At 43.9% G+C, this 23532-nt stretch overlaps 1 protein-coding gene across 3 annotated transcripts in view; it reads right to left on the bottom strand.

Annotated features, from left to right (window-relative positions):
- CPLX2 (complexin 2) overlaps positions 1-23532 on the bottom strand; it is a 167319-nt gene that overhangs the window by 22734 nt on the left and 121053 nt on the right. The window contains exon 1 of one of the 3 annotated variants that reach the window (XM_042453720.1): positions 12702-12722. The exons of 1 other annotated variant lie outside the window; for it this stretch is intronic. The gene's annotated coding sequence lies outside the window, so the exon portion shown is untranslated. Of the gene's footprint in view, positions 1-12273; positions 12372-12701; positions 12723-23532 lie in introns of those variants that run through there. One more of the 3 variants, XM_042453718.1, reaches the window with a different exon arrangement.

Consider the following 23532-nt stretch of genomic DNA (forward strand, 5'->3'; position numbering starts at 1 on the left):
CCCCACTGCCAACATTCTGTGGGTAGGATTGAATTGTAAATGGTCTTTCCTTGTTTTAGCCACTGTCATAATTACAAACAAAAACAAAATGACCGTGCCCTTATCTGCAATATGAAGCATTATGGATCTATTTCCACATAACAGAAGAAGCAAGGTTTGGAAACTATACCCTTGGGGAGCTGGGTATGTTTAATCTGGGGAAGAGAAGGTTAAGAGGTGACATTATAGCTTTGTTTAAATATTTGAAGGGTTGTCATATTGAAAATGGAGCAAGCTTGTTTTCTGCTGCTTCAGAGATTAGGACACGGAGCAATGGATTTAAACTACAAGAAAAGATTCCACCTAAGCATTAAGAACTTCCTGATGGCAAGAGCTATTGACAATGGAAGACATTCCCTTAGATATGTGGTATTCTCTTTCTTTGGAGGTTTTTAAACGGAGGCTTCGGCATGGTAGAATGGAGTTGGACTGGATGGCCCTTGTGCTCTCTTCCAATGCTATGATTCTGTGAAAGGGGGACATAAAAGAGATTCTATTTCCCATGCTTCAGTTTATCAGACCAAATGAATCTCAGGGTTGGTCTAGGCATGTATGTTCTTCACCAGATGTGCGCAGCAACAAGTGACTAGTAACATGTGTGAATGAACTGCCATAAATATGTGTGTGCTTTAAAAATGTAGTGTGTTTTATATGTTTTAATTGTTTTACATTAATGTTTTGAGTAGATTGATTGTTTAATACTTTCTAAACTTTTGTGCAACATATTGCTTTAGCTATTTTGTTTCAACTTATATTGTTAACAGCTTTGGGTCCCATACTGGGAGAAAGGCAGGATATAAATCAAATAAATAAATCTAACAGAACAGACAGAGCTTTCTGGTTTCCTGTGACACACTGCTTTTCAAGAAAGAATGGTCACATTTTCACTCATTTAATCTTGACAAGGACTGATGAGAAATCAAGGGATTATATGCATGTGTGAATGAGTCAAACCACAAGTACAGAGTGCATTAGCAGTGATACTGATGCCCCTTGATTCCATAATCTCTATACTCGTGGGGATACCCAGCATTTAATCAGAAATAAGGTGTATCTCTAACTCTGCCCTCTGTGTCAGAATCCCACCTAGGAATATGCCTACATAAAATGCAAGAGACCAAACTGAAACATGTGTAGAGTCTCTTCCTTTCACCAATTAGTAGTTTCAATGAACACCCATACATCTGGAATTATGCAAAAGCTTGCCAGGTGAAATGGTCTGAGAGTCAGATGCATTTGGGCTCTGGCACTCTTTGTGCCAGGAATGAACTGCCAGCTGAATTCCATATTGACTGATTCTTGGTTTGGATGGAATCCATATCCTGCTGGAATCAATGGCCAATTCTAATTTACTTGAAAGGTGCTGAAGGGTAGAGATAATCTTAGAAGGCAAGCACCCACGGACTCACCTCACTCAATCTATATCCAAGGGCAGAATAGCCTACACTGAAAGCAGCCTGGGGAGCCTGCATTGCTCCAGATGTTGTTAGACTTCTGTTCTCATCAGCAGAGCCAGTGATGAGAAATGCTGGGAACTGAAGTCCAGCAACCTTGGCAAGGCTAGAAATTGCCCACCTAACTTCAAGCCTCCAGAAAGAACCTCTTAGCTTTCTATAGCTTGAAGGCTTTATCTAATGCAGTTCCAAATATAGTCACACATGACATTGTTGGAAATATCTCGCCTACACTGTAGCCTTTTAATATAGCCACATATGTAAATTTACTAGCTAATGGTGTGTGTGTCTGTGTATTTTAATGTATTTTGATTGTAGATTTCAGCTGAAGATCATATACTTGCTTTTTGTCTCTTTGCACACTTCCCCTTAAAAATACTTTTCCTTGCAAAAAAATTTCTTAACTCAAATCTCCAAAATGTTGAATAGTAAAGTGAGTGCACTGCTCTTTGTGCTACTGTAGTCAGCTTCTCTACTGGCTTACAATTTGCAGAGACTTCCTGCTGAATCCATAAAATTACTTCTAGTTTTTTAAACAGACCCAAAATAGCATTGAGTAAATAAGGAAAAGTACTCCTGAGCATATACAGAAGGTCTTTCTGCTACTACTGGGTAACTACAGCATGTCTTCATGCTACACATATAAAACCAAGGAATATGGTTTGTTTCAAGGACAGATAGTGGGCCTCCCATCTATCAGAGCCAAGGACAAACCCTTGAAGAGGCAGAACAAGTGCCCTTCCTCTGAGTTATATCCACTTAATGTTGTGTTTTTTCCACCATTGTAATTTATTATTACATTTCAAATCTTTCATTCTTCTGAGATGGAGGTCAGAATTGTGCAGACTGTGCCTTTGCCCTTGGCAAAGTATGAAGCGCAGGATCTTGGTACACCTGCACAAGCTGGATGAGGCTCTTTGGTAAACAAATGCAAGAATTTCTTGTCTTGTCCCTCCCTTTTTCCCCTGAGATGAGACTGTCCATGATCCACACATTCTAGGAACATACCTTTGAGGTTTTGAGTCCGAGCAGTCTTGGAAACTGCCGCCAATAAGTGATACATCTTGGAACGACTGGATGTGAATGAGGATTATGGCAAGGTGCCAAGGCTCACTCTGCTCTTACGGCAATGAGTCATGCACCACAAGAAGAAATAATGGAGGGCGGCAGCGGGTGTGTGTGTGTGTCTTCCCTTCTTAAAGGGTTTGTTTTGGTTAGGTGGAATCAAGCAAGGCAGAATCATTTGTGTCTTGCCCAGTCAAGTTAGGATTAGGAGAGTGGTGACATGGGTGCAGCCCTGCCATCACAAAACTGCAGGGAAGTGAGTCTCAGAAGACCATGTAGGCTAATCCTAGATCCTAAGGAGGGATTTGTTATGCTCCAGAAAAACACTTTCTATACTATTGTGCAACTGAAAGAGCAGTTAATAAACCAATCTATTTATGGACGCAATCACACCCAGAAAATCACACCAGAAAAAAGAGAAAACATTTCTAGGTCCACAGAACAGGACCTTATTAAATCCAATGCACTTTGATTTCTGGTTGTCTTTAAGGGAATGTGAAGAAAGCAGGGGGTTTTAATTTTTATTTTCTGGTAATTTTGTTGCTATGTAGTTCTAAATTTATCCCCTTATTTCAGACTTCCTAATAATAGGAATCTATACCCAACATAGTAATGCTAAAATGCTGCACATACCTGAGAGTAAGCCCCATTGCTTTCAGCAAGAGGGACTGACTGATTGATTGATTATCCTCCTTTCTTCCATTATGAGACCCAGGATGGTTTTCAACAATAATCATAATAAAAAGTTTTTTGTTGTTATGTACCTTCAAGTCAAACCTGACTTATGCTGATCATATTATGGGGGTTTTCTTGGCGGTTTTTGTTCAGAGAAGGTTTGCTATTACCTTCCTCTGAGGCTGAGAGAGTGTAACTTAGCCAAGATCACCAAGTGAGGTTCTATGGCTGAATGGGGATTTGAACACAGATTTCCCAGAGTCCTAGTTCACCACACCAACCACTGCACCATACCGGCTATGCTATCCTATCAAAAACAGCATTCATTTAAAACAATTTAAAAGCATTTAAAACATAACAATGAGAATAAAAGTGCAGCACCTGCCTGCATTAAAATAGCCTCCTGCAGCAACCAGATAATAGTCAAAAACAAATGAAAGGGTCTTTGCCCATAGGCACAAGCAGAGCAGAGAGGGGGCCAGACCAGTTTCTGAAGGGCAGCCACTGAGAGGGTCCTTTCATGTGTCCTTATCAAATGGACTTGTAAGGGAGCTGAAAGAAAGCCTTCACACACAGATCTCGAAACTCAGCCAGGCTTGCATATAGAGATACAGTTTTTCCAATAGTTTGGAACCAAGCCATATAGGGCATTATAGTTCATGACAACACCTGGAACTGTGTTTTGCCCAGTCACAACAGGGTCATGTTACAGAGTGCTTGCCTGGTTGAACAAGTGGAGCAGATAGCCTACCTCCCCCCCCCCCCACATAATTCAGTGTTCACACAATGAAGTTTCCTCCAGCAATATTGTTAGTGACTTGTGATTCTAGCAGAACATAGATATTTCAAGTGTACAGGAAAGATTTGCATGCTACTCAGCTTCTGGAGATGAGTTTCCATTCCCAGAAAAATGGCAGCAGCTTTAAACAACAAGAGATACAAGATAGATAGACTGATTGATTTGACTGAGCCAGCTTCTGTTGGCATAGAAGGATGAAAACTTTCCACTCAAGACACAGATCTCTTTGTCAGGTAGAACAAGAGAGAGATTTATGTTATTCCAAAGGTATCAAGACTCTGTATTTGCAAACACCAGCCTGATTAAAAGGTAGTGAATTGGTGAAACTTAACTAGACTCAGTTGTCCTGAACTTGAAAAGCAGATCCTGGCATGCAAGAGGAAGGAAATTCTCCCCCAACTGATCACATTGCCAGATATGTATTGCTGCAGCAACTGCCTCTACCTCTGTGACCCTGAGCTGACAAGTCATTCAGAGTTGTCTGGGTTTGTAATTGCTAGGATGTGCTGGGGACAGGATCTGTATCTTTCCTGGTGTGCAAATGTGTATCAGAAACAGAAAAGAAGAACTTATTTTCAGGCCATGCTGAGAAGTTTGTACATGTGTGTGATTTTTTTCCTGCGGTCTGCTAATCAGGCAACATTTTCCTCTCACTTGATCCTGTCCTATCTCACATAAATTAGCCACTGTTGTTTCTTGAGAATTGAATTCATTTTGGCAAAGCCCATAACACTGATGCAGTCCAGATCACAGGAGATACTGGCTTGTTAGTAGGACTAGAGGTATGATCCTGCTTTGCCTCTCAACACCATCTCTGTCCTCTTTATAGGATTTTCCACCACAGACTCTAGTGCACTGGATGATGAAACTCGTGTGAGAAGGACCTGGCATCTTTCAGAGTTAACATTAAGAGTAGTAGAATTATTAAGCAATATTGCCCCCAAACCCTTTATTCTTTTGTGTGTTTTTTTTAAAAAATAGTTCTTCTTAATGGGCATATCTTAGATCAAGCACTAAGCACTTTAGCAACTGCAGCTTAATTTCTTCTGGAGATCACATCTTTAGCAGGAGTGAAAGCACTCTCTTTGGAAAAATTAATTCCAATATAAGGAGGAAAAGATTTGAAAGGTGGAATGGTCTTCCCACCGCGAAATATGCACAGTGTGAGGGATGAGAGTCTGCTCCTTGGCAAATGAGGCTTGGAAAATGAGGCCTGATAGAATATTCCCATCAAGCAATAGGCAAGATAAATGCTAGCAATAATAATAAGCAGAGGAATCATGGCTGTTGGAGATGGAAAAGGTCTATGAACACATTCATTCCAAATGCCCCCCTCCCCATGCTGAATAAAAGTGGGTGATGGGAGTTTCTATCCTACACACCATCTGGCTGGATACAACCCCCACAGCTAGTAGTATTTTCATCTTGCAAAAGGGAGAGGGAGGGAGACAACAAAAATGAAGGACAATTATGAAACCATTAATAATACATTCTCAGAGGGGACAAAACAACCAGAGCAGGATTAGGTGCTACCTGTGTTTGGATTAATATTCGAAATGTGAGCTTTTGAGTCACATCCCAATTTTCTGTAGGTTCAGATGCTTTAAGGCACCTCATTCTCCCTGGGTGATGCTTGGAGAAATCAATCAAATTTAGCACAGTTTTTTTAAGAAGCATAATCAAACAGCAGATATGGCAGTTAGATTGTGACATGTCTGATCTGGTTGCAGAAATAAGGTTATATGTCCTTACAGAAACTGTAATCCTCCCTGAAAACAGGTGTGCGCACGTGCTGTTGATATAAAGATGAACAATATTCTGGTAAGGAGTAAGGAGACAAGAAAAAGCTAGACTTTCCCATTTCTAGTATCGCTAAGTCAAAAACAGCACTTGGAAGGGAAAGAGGGGGCAATAAAAGCAGTGGGAAGGCAAGCCCTGTGATTTCTAGAGCAGTGGTCCTAACATTTGGTCCCCCAGTTGTTTTAGACTTCTTTTCCCAGACTCCCTGACCACTGGCCATGCTAGCTGAGTCTTCCAACACACCTAGAGGGCCAAAGTCTGAGAATCATTGGTGCCCTGATGGCAAGTAACTTCATCTTTTTGAGGGAAGGCTCTTCTCTGCTATTGCCACTGCCATCAATATGGCATTAGTGTTGAAGTGCATTATAACCCTTGTTGTGTTTCTTTTCTCATTTGCAGGTATCACAACTATTCCCACTTTACACATGGGATTTTAAGAGAACAAATCATTGAAGAGGACAACTTGCCAAAGGTTGCCCAGCTTATTTCTGAACTTGGCTTGGAGCTCAGATCTCAAGAGAGCACATCACTCCATCTAACTCAACTAGCTTTCTCTGCTAATATCAAGTGCACAAAGTGGAAAGAGAAGGACGGAGCTGCAAAAACACAGGAAGATGAGGGGACTGAGATACAATGGCTGATCGTCACCACAGTAATGATTAGAACACCTGCCCCTGAGCATGTTTTGGGGCTTTGGGACACAACTGCTAACCTTTCGGACAAAGGTAATGCCATTACAAAGTGCAGGATTTCAACAAACATGCACACAAACCCCGCTCTCACTCCCAAATTCAAACCCTCACAAGAGAGTGCCATATGGAACTCCATCTGTGGAGCTAACAGATTGTGCCTGGCCTGGGATGGTGACAGCATAGCTCTTTGGCAGTCTGACTGCCAGAAATGCCAGGTTCCCTGGCCTAAGCACAAAGACCTTCCAGCTTGATTTGGCTGTCACAGATATGTTTGTGAATTAGCACCACTGTGCTCTTTATGCATACTGTGAAAATTCAGAAATTAGCACCACTGTGCTGTTTATTCACACAGCCAGCACTAGGAGGGATTTTGGGAGTTGTAGTCCAACATATCTGGAGGGCACCAAGTTGGGGATGGCTGTTCTAGAGATAGCCACAAGCATAGAGTTAAGGCACACATGTCTACAGGTGTTTTTTGTTTAAAAAATGCAAATATTGTCAGTGTATGTGTGAGAGACACACACACAGAGAATGACAGATATCTTAGCAGATATGGAGGGGTGGTTTGACTTTTTCCTCCCCAGCTGCAGTGCTGAGGAAAAATCCTCCTCTGCTTTGAAAGGAAATCTTCCATTAATATCAATGGGGGATTTTACTTCAATACAAAACCTTGCTTTAAAGGAGGGATTTTCCTCAGGACTGCAGTACTGTATAGGAGAAAAGAGTTAAATCTCTCCCTCCCAATTGCTGCAATCCTGATAATGATCAGCTCTCCATTACTCCCACAGTGGATGTTATTTGTATCTATTAAAAATGCACATTAAATGAGGGCTCCTAGTACATAACTTTAGCACTTGTGAAGTATGAGCAGTCGTTCTGCTGCAAATATGCATACAAGGAAAAAATAACATACATAAGTTTTCCAGATCAGCTTTCCAGTGAAATACCTGTGATACCCTTGGCAAGTGATGATGTGCTCACAGTTTTTCTGACAGAGAGGCAAGCTACAATGGGAGGGGGGAGGGATTGATATGTGTAATGGCCTCCCGTTGTAAAATTTTTATAAGTATACCTTCTGCATCAAATATACATTGTTTTTATAATGTAGAGGCCGTTATACCCAAACTCACGTTCTTCTTTCAAGCACATGCTTCCTTAAGAGCCTCTCCTTTTCTTCATCCTCTTCTCTCTCTCTTTTACATACATACACATGCACACACACGCATGCACACACAACCCCTTGCTGATGCACTGTTGTAACTGTACTCCTTACATCAAATATAATCCTCTCTCCTTCTCCCTCTCCCTCTCTCTTTCTCCTGTCCCCCCCCCTCTCTCACACACACAAACTCCACTACAATTCCCTCCCTTTCATCCACCCACACAGAAGAGTCTACCAACAGCCATATGCTCAGGCTTTCTTGCACCACATGGGCACATATAGAGACATCCTCATCCACAGTTTCTCCCACACCGATTCTCTCAAACACACTCAGCAAGCGTGGTTCCTCCTCCACATTTGACAGAGAAAGAGATCAGCTCTTCTCTCCTCTCTTCAGAGTTCTCCATTGTCTCAAGGCTGTTTAGCTTTCTCCAGTACGTGAGCACACATGTATGTGTGAGCACATGTGCGTCTCTATTTTCAGTAGGACTTTTCAAACAACATCCAAAAGTGGGGACAGGCAGAGTGCAATGGCAGTGTGCCACTGCAATGACCTGAGTAAGCAGAAAGCCATTTCACAACAACATCATGCAAAAAGGATGGCTCATCTTCAAATAGTCTAAGATTGTAAGGACACGGGCTTCCTTTCTATGGCTTTCATGCCATTCCAAGGCACCACTCTTCACAGAACAGAACCCTGACCATCTTTTCACATATTCCCACTGAAAAGTATTTCCCCATTGGCATATAATTATTTATTTATGGGATTTATATTCCACCTTTCCCCCCAAATGGGATTCATTCAAAGAAAAAACAGAGGAAAGAAAAAGAAAACCAGTTTTGCAAATCTTGCTTCCCAGGATGACAACGAATATCTGAACTATTTCATATGAATTTCTATTAGTCTCCCCCCCCACCACCACTCATGATGGCTAAATGAATTAGCCCTTTGGCGATCAAGGATAACTAGAGAACTTTGCCTTTTCACCCAGATTTTGTGCTTGTGACAATCATGCCTTGTCCAGTCTTGTCAGAACGAAACATCTCAAAAGAGTGGGATGCCCTAACCGACTCCTGTGAGAGTTCATCCCCTATAGAGCAGCAAGGATTTAATCTCTGATCTGAAAGGAGGCAGAGGGAGGAGGTGAGGGAACTGTCCTTCAGTCCATTCTTAAGGACTCTGCTAAATCAGTTCTTGAGAAAGAGCCTGACACTCCAGACAGATCTGAACTTTTACTTTGGGGTGCCTGGCATAGCCACACCTCACACCGCATTGCATCAAATGCACAACAGGCAAAAGGGCTGCAAAGAAGAGCGGCAGAAAATGCTAAGCTAGATCACCAGTATTAAAACAGCACAAAGAAATAGCAGTTGCTCCAACAGCTTTCCCAAGGCTTGTCTGTGTCACCCCCCAGAAAGGATCCCTGACTGAGACAACAGTCTTGTGACCTGGGTGGCTTCTTATTTGTTCTTAATAAAAACATGGACATGCCTTCTGGACCCGGTACAGGTGTCCCCTTCTGGGAAGAGCTGTCAGCCAAACTGGGATGAGCATCTGCAGCTCTCGCGCATGGGCTATCATAGCCTGAAGATCAGCCAATTTTACACACACTTGCATTGTTTACTGTCTGGGAGATAAGCAGATGGTAAGGTAGCGTGTGTTGGGTTGTAAGGAACGTTTATGAATGTATGTAGGTGGTGGTATGTGGAAAATAATTGTACAAAGGATATGCATGCAAGTGATGCATAAAGGACATGTAACAGGGAAAAATATGTCTTGAAGAGATGATATCCTTAACAAAGGATGGCACATGATGTGTATGTGTATGTGTGTGTGCATGAGGCAGGGAGGAAGTGAAAGCATATGAGTGAAATGGGGACAGAAGTACAAAACTTAGTTTGAGGCAAGACTCCCCAGGCTCAGCTTCACACCCCGTTTTTGATGCTAAGGATTATTCCTAGACAATGTACAGTAATTCGAGTGACCAGGTCTCTGAGCATGCACAGTGTGCATTTTAGACATGCCTGAAAACTACTTGTGAAGCTACACTGACTGCTAGCAGTGCATGTAAAACTGATGTGTGTCGTCCATCCTTGCTATGAGATCTAAAAGCACCTTGGATAACTGCAACTCTCTCCCTAGTCTTAAAGATTATGGGAGGAAGGCTTCTAGCAGGACTCCAAGGAAGCTTGAACCCTGTCATATATCCCCTCCTCTCCAAACTTGACAATGTGCTGTCAGAGAACATCTGCAGGTAGGCAGTCTCTAGTAGGCAACTGACATGAGATAACTCTTAATAGCAGTAGTAGCTATTGACAGCTGTCACCCTGTTGGTTGGTCCCATCTAAAGGTAAAGGTAGTCCCTTGACATGAATGTCTAGTTGTAACCAACTATAAGAGGCAGTGCTCATCTCCGTTAAGACTCTGTGCTCATGTGGCCAGTATGACTGCACTGAATGCTGTTACCATCCCGCTGAAGTGGCACCTATGTATCTACTTGCATTTGCATGCTTTCGAACTGCTAGGTTGACAGAAGCTGGGACTAGTGACAGGAGCTCAGCCCTTCATGCAGCACCCGGGTCTTGAAGTGCCAAGCTTCTGGTCTATTCAATCAATTATTGAGTGGTGAGTCAACATGCATAGTAAGTAAATACCACAGATTGATCTATTCTAGCCAGGACTAGCCCACAGAATTTAGCCAATTTATCCTGTGCCTACAGAGTATTTGAAGCATGGTGACTGGTGTGTTTGTATACTTTTTACAAAACCAGTGGTTGTAATATCACCAGTAGATTGCACATTGCTTGATCTATGAGGAAGCACACATGGTGGAATACAAATATAAGCACAGGAAGGACTTCTGTGACACAGGAAGCACAACAGGTGGCCACAATGCATACTTTATACATTAAAGAGGCGTGAAGTGTGAAAGGGATGCATGCTTCCTGCACCGCAGTATATTATAAATACACAACCCCTTCGGTTTGTGCTGTGTGCCAGCTGCACAATGTCTATATGACTGAGACAGGTTTGCCCACAGGTGGACCTCTGGTCTGTCTAGATGTCAGGAGACAGGGACAGCAGTGAGACTTCTTCTGCAGGGAAAGGTGGTGGAAGATTACATGCTGTGAATAGGTCTGGGGCATAATGGGACAAACAGCCCAGTGAGACTGCGGGACTGGATCCTCATTCTTGTGGCCTTTCTCAAAGACCACTAACATGGTGAACTTGTTTGAGACTTAAACTACAACCCTGTACATTAGAGTTTGATTCCTCACTTGAGCATAAAAACCCACTGGGCGACCTGGGGCCAAGTCATGCTCTCTCAGCCTCAGAGGATGGCAATGGCAAACCCTCTCTGAAAACACTTGCCAAGAACATGCCATGTCAGGTTCACCTCGCTGTAAGTCAAAAGTGACCCAGAGACACACAACAACAATGTACATGTGTTTTTGCATGGGTTTGATGTTGACATGACAGAGGAGATGCTTATGGCTTAAATCCTTGATTTATTTGTTTTTCAATAGGGGATTTAAGCCATAAGTGGCCATCAGATCTTCCCTTTGCTGCTTCTTTGTTGTTGTTGTTGTTGTTTAAAAAAAGATTTAAACTTTTTGTTTAGCATTAGGGGTGAAAAGCTTCAGAAAGGAGAGTATGCCTCTTTAAAGGCTGCACCCACACTGGGGAAATAACCTGGCTTGGCACCGCTTTAACTACCCTGGCTCAAGGCTATGGAATTCTGGGAGTTGGAGTTGGCTCCGCTCTGGGCCCCACAACAAACTCCAACTCCCAGAATTCCATAGCCTTGAGCCAGGGTAGTTAAAGCGGTGCCAAACCGGGTTATTTCCCCCTTCTCCGAAGAGACCTCGCTGCTCCTCGGCCCTGCATCCCGTGGCTGCTGCCGGACCGAAGGCGGAAAGGAGGGGGGCTGTCCTGGGAAAGTCTCCCTCGGAGGACCGGCCGAGGAGCAAGCCCAGGCGCCGGGACACAAAAGCGGGGCTCCCGAGGCTCTCCCGGCGGCCTCCCAGCGAAGGCGGGCCCCGAGCTACGTCCACACGTTTCCCCGAGAGCCGCTCCGATCCCGCCCCGTGCCCGTGTCCCAGGGCGGCGCGGGGTGTGCCAGGCAGGGGCCCCTTGCTCCCTCTCTCCCTCCCAGACCCTTGATCCGCCCCCAGAGCAGGAGGAGGCAGCCCGCTCCCCGAGGAGGCTGGCAAGCCAGGCAGCCGAAAGCCCTTCTTCGGCCAGGCGGAGGCCCCCGACTCCCTCTGGCCAGGCTCTTGGGCTTCTTTGGAGGAGGGGGCTGGGCTCCTCCAGGACCAGGGGGGGCAGGAGGGGGGCAAGGGGAGGCCAGCCCCACCCAGCCCTCCCCCGGGCTGCCCAGGGACGACTCCGCCAAGGAGGCTGCCAGCCCCGGGGCTAGAATCCAGCAGGACTCCTGGTGCCACAAGAAGCCCCCTCCCCGGCCCCCCCCCCCCGCATCGGGAGGATGCAGCCCTCCTTCGGCCGGGTCCCTGCCCCGCGCCTCCCTGCCCCCGGAGCTCTCCTTTCAGCACCTTGGCCACTTCCTTCCTTCCCTCCTCACTCACCCACTCCCGGGGTCCGGCAGCGGGGTCCGGCGCTGCTCCCTCTCTGCCTCTGCCTCTCTCTCGCTCTCTCCTGCTCGGGTCCTGCGCTGCCAAGCCCCCTCCTCTTCCTCCTCCTGCTGCTGCTGCCTGACTCCGGGGCCTGGCCAAGCCCTCCCGCCCCCCTCCCTCCCTCCCTCCCTCCCGCCTCCTCCTGGCCGGGGCCCCGCGCTCTTCAGCCTCCCCTTCCGACAGCCTGGCCTTCTTCCTCGCCGGCGGTGCTCCGCTCCCTTTCTCCCCGAGTGAGGCAGAGAGGCGAAGGAAGGGGCTGGGCTGCCGAGGAGGGCTCTCGGGCGGGCGGGGAAGAAGGGCCCCGTCCCCCGACAGCCCTTCCCCCGAGACCTAGCCCTCCCAGCGGCCCACCCAGCAGCGGGAGCGGGAGCGGGACTCACCGGACGCCTTCCGGGCCTCGCGGGGGCTGCGGGAGGGAAGGCAGAGCCCCGACTCCTTGGGGAGCCCTTCCTTGGGGGCTTTCTCCTCCTTTGCTCCTTGTTGCGGGCCTTCAAGGCGCTCCCGGCCCCAAGGCGGCGCTCTCCCGGGCTTTTCTTTTAGCCAGCTGGGTTCAGAGGAGCTTTGCCCTCGCCTTCTTCCCCCGAGGAGGCTGAGAGAGCGTGACTTCTGTAGGCTTCCAGGGCCGGGCTGGGAACCGAACCCAGAGCAAGAGCCCGACGCTCAGCCCCCGCCGCCACGAGGCTCTCATACCTTTGGGATCAAGCAGCCAAGCCGCCAATGGGGCCCGAGCGCTCCGCGATGGCTCCCCCAGTGACTCCTCCTTGCCTCTCAATCCAGGAGTCCGGTTCTCCCGCCTGAGCTTCACCAAGGGCAGGGCCCAAAGGGAACGGGGCAGGGAGGGCCCCTCTCCTAAGAGACCCCCGCCTCTCCCCTGGCGCTCCCACACAAGACCCTCTCCCCACACCTGCAGCACAAGCTCCCTCCCCACTGGCCTAGTTCTCACCCACCCTTTGAAAACAGGGTCTACTGGAGCCACCGGGAGAAGGGGAAGTGAAGAGGCCTCAAGAGCCATCCAGTCCAACCCCATTCTGCCATGCAGGAAATCACAATCAAAGCATCACCGACAGATGGCCATCCAGCCTCCGTTTGAAGACCGCCAAGGAAGGTGACTCCACTACACTCCGAGGGAGTTTGTTCCACTGTCGAACAGCCCTTACTCTCAGGAAGTTCCTCCTAATGTTGAGGTGGAATCTCTTCTCCTGCAGCTTGCATCCATTGTTCCGAGTTCTGTTCTCTGGAGCAGCAGAAAACAAGCTTGCTCCCTCCTCAATATGACATCCTTTCAAATATTTAAACAGGGCGATCATATCACCTCTTATCCTTCTCTTCTCCAGGCTAAACACCCTCAGCTCCTTGAGTCGTTCCTCATAGGGCATGGTTTCCAGACCTTTCACCATTTTAGTCGCCCTCCTTTAGACACGCTCCAGTTTCTCCACATCCTTTTTGAATTGCAGTGCCCAGAAATGGATGCAGTATTTCAGGTGCCAAAGCAGAATAGAGGAGCACTATTGCTTCCCTTGACCTAGACACTATACTTGTTGTTTTCTGCCTTCAAGTCATCTCTGACTTCTGGTGACCCTAAGGTGACCCTATTATGGGGTTATCTTGGCAAGTTTCTTCAGAAAGCATTTGCCTTTGCCATCCTTTGAGGCTGAGAGAACAGCTCCATTTCAAATAGCTCCACTGAAGGTGCAACCTGGACATTTTAATAGCATGCCAATGGAATTCTCTCACTGGCTCCAGTGCCAATTCAACAGGGCTTACTGGATGTGTGGATGTGGGCACTCCAGTATCCATCCTGGTCCCAGTTTCCCATCTGCAAAATGGGATCAGTAACAATTGTTTATACTGGAGGTTGTTATGACAAAGGCAGATGCACCATGTGGAAAACACAGTTGCTGTGATGTGCCTTCAAGCTGACTCCAACATATGATAACTCTAATATGAGGCTGAATAGGTGGGTGGCAGGATTTATTAAGAGGTTTGCCTTCTACTAAGGCTGAGAGAGTGTGACTTTATACAAGTAGAGTTTTCATGAATGAGCCTGATTTTTTAGAGCCTTAGACCAACACTTGAACCACTGCACCCTGTTGATTCTTGTAGAAAGTACTAAATAAGTAATCGATACATTTACATAACATCAGCCTCCTTTCTTTACTGCAGGGACAGCAATATCCTTGTAGTGAAAGGATTTACAGGCAAGTGGGCAGAGTGGGATATACAGATGTCTTCCATGAAAGTCTTAGAATGAGTGCAGAACTCCAAAGGCTACTTCATCCTGAGCAAAGGATGCAGTGTGCTTTCTAGCACCTGTTTCATCATTGCTATTATCACTATTATCACTCAGGATTCCCTCCTTGCAAACATTTTCCTCCTGTGTGTCATCCAGGAGACACAACACTCTTAAATAACCCCAGATTCCCCAAGACTAAATAAGGATGAGGGTGTTCGGTGTACAAGGATGACATTTACCTGAAGCAAACCTACAAGATGCAACCCACCTGTTGTCCACACTGTAAAATATGGCAGCTCTGTTCCTCATGCTGAATGAGAAATTTGCATTGTAAGTAGGGACGATCACAGTATTAGTCAGAATGAGGCAACTCCCTAAGAAAGCCAATTCTGGGTGTTACAAAGGTTCAACCAATGTTCTGTTATTTAGTTCACAGATACCTTTTTACTGCAAAGGGTCAGGAAAGGTGCTTGTGGGATTCTCTGTTTCATGAGTCAAAATAATTTGGCTGGCTTTGAGTTGAGTATGCGTGTGTGGGAACATCACTTGTTGTTCTGCCTCGGACACCAAAATACTGTAACCTGAGCTCACCCTGGTTTTAAGCCACCTGATTCTGAACATCAATGAAGTTTTAGAAGAGTAATCATAGAGAGGTTGACAGGCTTCCTCTATAAAACAGTAGCCCTAGAGAGCAAAGCCATCAGCTTGGCTACAACTTTTAAAGTGTACTTAGCTTAGAGAAATATTAATCTATTTCCACACATGAAACAAGATCTAAAACAACACACCCACCTCCTTAGGAAGGCTCAGAAACAGATTTCTTTTTGCCAGTTGTGTCAGGGTACCAAATAATGCAAGGTAGGAGGTTGAGGGCAAGACGTCTTGGAGATGTCTCATCTGCAGGATTGCCATCAGTCGAGACTGACTCGAGGGCAGCTAACAACAACAACAATCTTGCATGGAATCTATACTAATTATCATATAACTTGTACAGAATAAAATGCAATAAGTAAAGTGACTTTCTCTGAACGAACACAGATTCTGATCCTCAGGTCATCAGATATTAATTCAAGGAGACAAAATGTAAGCCACACACTGTGGCATATGCGGTCCCAAAAACATTTTCTAGAGTCCCAAACCTCTCTGAAGTTCTTCAAGTACCTATTCTGCCATTCATTTTGTATGTCACTCATGCTGGTTTCTATTGAATAAATGAACAGCTATGTTGTAGGTCTCAATAGTCTTCTGAATGGCCTTCTATATATATAAAAAGAAATACTTTTGGATGGGTGGTTATTGGCTGTCTATGTTGCCAAAGTTGTGAGGAATTCTCCTTACGGTCCTATCTGAATGAAGGGATGTTTCTCTATTGCCCTAACACCCTATTTTTAGCATTTCTGGCACTCTGCCTCTGTTGTGGGCCACCCAGAAGACTGTCTTATGATCACAGGATTATTTCTGAAAACACTGAGCATCAATAAAAAAAGAAGAAGGAAAAAAATAATTAAAATCCCCTTCCCACTTTTTTTTGGTCTTTTTAACTGGAATATGAATTCATCTTTTATCTTCTAATGTTTGTGAGCTGAGCCCAGGCAAGTGCATCAAACAATATCACTATATTTACACAAAATCACAATCAAGCAAAGCCTTAGGTGACAACAGAGTCTTTGGCAAGGTGACACTTATTCAGTCTTTCTCTCTGCAGTGCTAGTAGTTTCAACAACAACAACAACAATACAGAAAACATCAGTTTGTCTCAAATATGACTCCATTCATCAAATATATTTATGATGATGTCATATTGAAACAACTATTCAGCTTTTCTTCTTGTTGTTCTTCTGATTTTGCTGGATTGTGTACCTTCCCTTTAATATTTGAGTTTGACATTTCTATTTCAGTGTATGGCCACATTCCACTCATGAACAAAAACATACCAAATCTATGAATTAATCAGCCTTTTAACCAGCCTCCTTTGGGCTACCTTTCTCCCTGCTCCCATGGTTCTCTCCTAAATTTATACCCTAATGGACAGCACAGAAGATACATGGCAGCCTTTTTATACGGAAAGCCCATTGCTCTCTGAACAGTCACTTCAGAGCTGCTGTGATGAAATATGACTTTTCTGTACTTTCCAATGATTTATCCTGGATATTCTCAAGCTTTAATTTTTATTTACTAGTGGAACTAACAACTTGCTGCAAGGCCCATATTTTAGAGGCTTTTAATGATCCATGGCCCTGCCTTCGACGCTGAGAACTAATCAGTAAAGCTAATGACAATGTCTGGTGTGCGGATCTTAAAAAAACAACAACGTGAAAGGAATTAAAAATGTCAGAGAAGTAAAATCTGTTGATAAACTGGGGATGATGTTTATACATTGACCTGCTGTGTTCCCACATGTCATTTAATTTACATTTCTGTGAAACAGATTACAGTTTGAGGAATGCGCCTGTACTGGGAAATTGCCAGAAATACAGTCTTCAGCCAAGCTCAGACTACAATTTTGAGGACTACAATTTTCAGAACCACACAGTGTGGTGGGGCATTTTGGAAATTATATTTTAAAAAAGTAATCCAGGCTCTTGACCACAGCAATTACTTATGTCTTAGTGAATAGCAGTGTATATTTGTGTGTGTGTGTGTGTGTGTGAAAGAGAGAGAGAGAGATTATTTCAATGTGTAGACAAACAAGGCAGATTGATTGTGTTGGAATATGTGTGCATATATAAAAGCATGCCTGTTACTATTCCTATATAAGATCTTGGCTATAATCATGTTGGTGACATATGTTCATGCAACCCCTGGTTTCACTAGCATATATACACTTTTTAGGACATTGAAGGAGAGACTGTTTCCAATACCTCCTTCTACAATACCCTCACTATACATGTATAACAGCAGGCAGGAATTCTTTTCATTTACCAGGAATTCTCGATGCGGTGATCCTTCCCATCAGCTGTGGGGATGTACCTGTGTATGATCTGTCTGGACTTGAGCCCCTAAGGAAGAAGTTGGGAGTACAGGCTCTTTCTCCCTCGGTGTACAAGGGCTTCTGGACCACACAGCTGATTGGGCAGGGTGGCTAAAACTGTGTTGGGGAGCCCTCTGGCAGCCATTGCACATCCATGGAGGGCATGGAGAAAAAGGAGCAGCCTTCTGCTTCCCTCATGACCCAAGTAAGGATGCTAGCAGAGACATACACTCCAGCAGTCTACACTAACTGGATCTCCCCCTGTATGTGCTTGGAAAAATGTTAGCATGCCATCATGCAATTGCTATCATGCTATTGACATATACAAGTGTGTATGATTATTCAGGAATATATGTGTGTGAAGTTTATAACTCTTATAGCAAAATGACCATTGTTCTGTTGGGTGATGTATATAGTCCTCCCTCCTTATCGGCGGACCTGCCATCCATGGATTTAACCATCTGTGGACAGCAAGCCCCCATTTTAGTTAATGGCGGTGTGTGCTATGACTGCACTAGCAGGCACACGTGTGCTATGCCACCATTTAATGGGACTTGAGCATGCACAGATCTTTGTATCTTTGGGAGGGGAGTCTGGAATGGATCCCCCATAAATATGGAGGTCCGACTGTATATCAAATGAATTTTGTATTGCGAATACTGAGATAACTCTATGTCTTCCCATGAGTTTCTTGGCAATGGAGGCAATGGAAAGGTGAGATTTTCCAATGAGAGCACTCTGCCAATAGCTCCTATAATATATGATCCATGCCTCATACAATATGATAAGATCTACATCTCTGTAGGCCTATCATCCCTTCTCCTCTTCTGTTTTGTGGTTACATGCTAAGGATTCAAACTGAGCTGCTGGATGAACCACATGGGGCTCTTCCATTGGATGCCATAATGCCTGTTGCTAAGCTAGCTGTGGAAGGAGAGGGTGAGGGAAGGCCTATGTTTTAAGGGCATCTGTCTCACATGGGCAGGTATTTAATTGGCCTGCCTGACAAGATGAAAACAGCCAAAGCACGTGCTATCTGAAAATAATCTTACGCCCACTGCCTGACTCCAAACAACATACATTGATTGCTTACAATATCTGTTTTTCCCAATAGACAAAATCCACACTTTGATTCTTCAGACCTGTAATTGGATTGATTAAGTCAACAGGCAAAAGTTTATGTTCTTCTGCAACGAAATTACTAATTTGCAGCTTTACAATAATATTGCAGTAGTAGTCGTGGTGGTAGAAGTAGTAGTAGTAGTAGTAGTAGTAGTAGAAACAGTAATAGCAGGGGCTTACTATGGAAAGCAACATGCAACAAGAGCCATTATGTGCTTTGTATTCCTGGGAAATGTCTAAGCATATTTTGTGTACCTAAGAGTGTTAACACATCACATTGTACTTGGGTTCATACTGTATTCACAACACTAAGTTTACAAAATTTAATCAGTTTACACCAGACTCCCAAATTCTTTTCTATTGCTTGTTAATCAAGAGCCTGACTATTAAAATACTGATATTAACCCAGAAGCACCAAATGAATATATATATATATATATATATATATATATTACATATGAATCACTGTAAAAAAAATCAGCAAACAGCATCCAGTAACACATGTTGAGTGTTACAAGTGAATAATCATATTAGTGTACAAATAAGTAACCTATGTACAGAAACACATGCAGTTGTGTTGACAAGTGTAACATGAACTGCATGCTATGGAGGTTTATTTAATGATTTCTGTCATTATGCCTTTTTGTGTTCAATAAAGCAATTCCTTACCCATCTGAGAGACAGATCATCACGTGTCAGAGACAAGTAGGTATAACTGGGTGATCAATTGCTGTTTTCTCCTGTATTGTTATATTTTTCACCTCAGGGACATTGAACATGATGCACAAAGGAACAACATGGTGGGAGAGGAGAGGAGCTTGGAAAAATTAAGTGTTGGACTATGTTCCCCAGATCCCCCACCCTGTATGGCCCCTATGCTGACTGGGGGATTCTGGGAAATGCAATCCACAATGTAACTTTTCCAAGCTCTGAAAGTATGTTTGAATTTTGCACCTATAGTTTTCCCTCAAACTCTCATGTGCTCTTCCATTTCCATTCCAAAAGCAACTATACTAATCTTAAATATGGCCTGGATCTAAACAGTTGTTTAGGCTTGTGCCAATGGCTTATACCCACCCAGTGGACTTTTGGCCTTTTGAACTGCTGACTTTCCTTGGTCATATAATTTCCTTCAGCTTCTAATGCTGTTTACAAAGGGCTGCTGCTCAAGAAAATTGAGTACAAAGTCCTCTTGGGCTTCCATGGCTCATTTCATTGTTGGAATCTGGGCTGTTATTCATCCATTCACCCATTTATTCATACTTTTAAAAATATCCCACCTATTCCCAGAGTCATATAATATGATAACTGTTTTACACACACATACACACCGAATAGAAGTTTTGAACACAAAATAAATCTGTGTTTCTTCCATGGAATGCTGTGATATTATGGACTTTTTGGGGAAGTTGTGTTGTCTCTTAATGAAATTAAGAGAAAACATGGTTGTGTATGTGAGATATAGAATATGTAATAAGGTGAGGATCTGTTGTGGGGTGAGGGACAGGCTGAGTGATTGAAAGGGATTTTTTAAAAGGATGAGAAGAAGAAGGCACAGCTCTACAATGCCTCAGCCTAGAAGCAGATGAAATAATAATAATAATAATAATAATAATATGTTTTATTTATAGACCGCTATTCCGCAATGATCATAGTGGTGTACAATAAAAATTGCAATACAAAAGCTCCTGTGATTTTTTAACATGTTTGCCTGATGACGAAGCCAGTGAGGCTTCACAAGCTTGCAACATACATTTTGTGCATTTTGGTTGGTCCAATAAAGGTATCAAAATTTGGTGGATTTTGGATGTTATTGTACTTTCCTGGAAACTATGGTATGGATAACAGACCATATAGCTGGCTAGCTGATTCAAATGTGGGCCTGCATTAGTAAACATGGTTGCCTTTCATTGCACCGCTTTTCAGTGTGCTCCTCCTTGGTCCTGCCCTGCTTCTTGCCATATCTGCTGGAGGGATACTTACCATTCAGGTAACAAAAGCTGAGGAACACAACACAATGAAAGGGCAAACAGGATATTTGAAGGAGTGCAGTAAAGCTTTTTAAGGTGTCTCCTTGGAAGACATATATGTGGGTAGAAACTCCAGCTTACCACATCATGTGACAAGAAAAGGAGCAATGGGATCTCTATTTGGAAAGGATACAGTACCCACTGCATGATAGGAAGACTAATCATGCATCATACAAAGCCCCAAAATGGAGTTCTGGTTGTTGCCACAGCTGGAATGAGAGGAAGAATTTTTCTTCTAGTAAATCATGGAGAGACATTGTATATTATTATTATTATTATTATTATTATTATTATTATTATTATTATTATTATTATTATTATTATTATTATTTTATATAGCGCTGTAGATTTGCACAGCGCTGTACATATAAACAATAAATATAAAACAGTAAACCTGCCTATTTATGAGATCCTGGATCAAATCCCCACTGAGCTCAGTGGGGATTTGATCCAGGATCACTTACTCTCAGCCTGACCTCCCTTCCGTACCAGGTTGTTGTGCAGATAAAGTGCAGAGAGGAAAGCCTTTAATTTACTGGAGGAAAATCAGGATATAACTGTAACCAACCTTTAAATCACAGAATCATGGAATCACAGAACTGTGCATTTAGATGGGACCTCAGGGGTCATCATGTTGGAACTTTCTACCAGTGCAGGAATCCATGACTAACGTAACTCAAACTACAACCAACTACAGTGAGATAAGACACTTTAGAATCTACTGAACAGTTAAAACTGAGCTTATTTTGACCGAGATAAAATTTATACAGTAGATGAAAATCTAGGATCAACATACAGAACACATTCTCAAGTGGGGAAAACCAATCAAATTTGCTACAAATGAGATTTAGGCCCGATACAGAGCACAACTTTGTGGCAGCCTGGGGCCGAAATGAGAGCTTGGGAGAGTGGACGTGCCTTGTATGCTGCCTCTAAATGGCATGGCGCACAAGAGACATCACCGTGCCGATCTGGGGTGCTAATGGGGCCCTGGTAGCAGTGCAGAAGGCAGCCATGTTTCGCGGCTCGTTTTTGCAGTGCATCATTCCTGGCGCCATGCAGTCACGGCAACGGTGCAGGGCAGAAAGGGGTAGTGTCTCGGCGCTCCTTTCTGCCCATCTGTATCCCCCCTAAGCCTGCTGTCTTTTAAAGCAGGGCTGGGAAACATGTCTTCCTGCAGATGTTGTTGGGCTTCAGTGGCAACAACTCTATTTGCTAGGGCTCTATTTGCTAGGGCTGATGGGAGTTATAGTCCAACTACATCTGGAAGGGCACAGACTCCCCAGATCCCTTCTAGAGGTTAAAAGGAGGTGGTTCCATGGGTGAAAGCTCATTTCAAACAAAAGTATGGGGATGTTGTTCATTTTCTAGGGAGACAAGAAGGAGGGAAGAAAAGAAACTGTACAAATCAGTGCTCTAACCTCAGGCCTGTACTTCTCAGTTCTTGTACCTTTGCCAACGATAATGATTTCTGTCAGAGCATTTTGCTTAATGACTGGAGAATGGAGAGTGCTCTGAAGACACTGAAAATATATTTCCCAGTGGAATCTGTCAAAGACTCAGTTCACTGGGGAGCGATATGTATTCATAAGGTGGGATGGCTAAATTTGGGGAAGGGGCTCATGCAGAGCCCAGAATTCAGGAATATCTGAGATAGAGCATAGTACCACCTAACTACCTCTGGCTGCAGGGCATGGATGAACTGTCAAAAAGTCTCAGTTTAACAAAGGGTATAGTCCTGTAGTGTCAGAACAGCTAGTGCTCAGAGGCAGTGGGAACAACTTTTGAGAGGAAGGGAGAGAGAGAAAGGTTGAGCGAGTAGGAGGAAGGCCAGAGGAGGGGGTCCATTTTGCACATACTTAAGAGAACAGAAATAGCATGGAAAGAAGCTAATCACTAGGACAAGTGGGGGAATGATCTAGCAATTACCTGCTCTGTCAGCTTCCCAGACACATTAGGGTTGTTGCCAAAAGGCTCTCTAGATTTCTTTCCCCTTAATTTTTTTTTTTTAAATCTTAAACGTTATCTCCTTCCTCTGAAGCCTCTGGTTGGGCTATTATACAAGAAAATGTGACAAAGAGTTGAGAATGAATATGGAAACATCTGTCAGTTTTGATTTCTCCTGCTATTCCTTTTAACAAAAACCCTCAAATTCTTTCTTCCTGGCTTGGCCATGGAAATCTACTAGGTGACATTGGGCAAGCCACATTCTCTCAGCCTCACAGGTTGGCAATGGCACACACTCGCTGAAGAAACTTGCCAAGAAAACCCATGATAGGTTTGTCTTAGAGACGCCATAAATTGGAATTGATTTGAAGGCACTCAAAACCAACGAATTCCCAGTGCAGAGAGACCATGTTGTATATGTGTACTGTATTACAACTTTGGTTGAATACACAGGGATTCAAACTGTAACTTGTAAGGATGAATCACTAAAATACCTCGGCCTGGATGCCCTAGATAAATCTGGAAGGTTTGGTTTCTCCCACATTCATTATTTTAAACAACAACCTCAATTTTCTTCCATCCTTAATAAGAATGAGCAAAATTCAGTAAATTCTTGTAAAAAAATGAACTGCTACAAAATTCTCACCCATACTCAGTTGAGGACTGTGTTGGAGAAGGAAAAAAGAAACAGCCAAGCAGTGGCAGCAGACACAGACATTGGATAGTACCACAACTCAGAATTTGATCATATAAACTGGCAGCCATTGGCCAAACAGTTGTAAAAGATAGTGGAATACAGGAAAGGACAGGTTGCTTACCTGTAACTGTAGTTCTTCGAGTGCTCATCTGCAAATCCACACAAATGGGTTATTCTGTGCCTGTGCAGCAATTTCGGATCCTACTGGAAT

Source organism: Sceloporus undulatus, chromosome 2 (assembly GCF_019175285.1).
Source record: "Sceloporus undulatus isolate JIND9_A2432 ecotype Alabama chromosome 2, SceUnd_v1.1, whole genome shotgun sequence".
NCBI lineage: Eukaryota > Metazoa > Chordata > Lepidosauria > Squamata > Phrynosomatidae > Sceloporus > Sceloporus undulatus.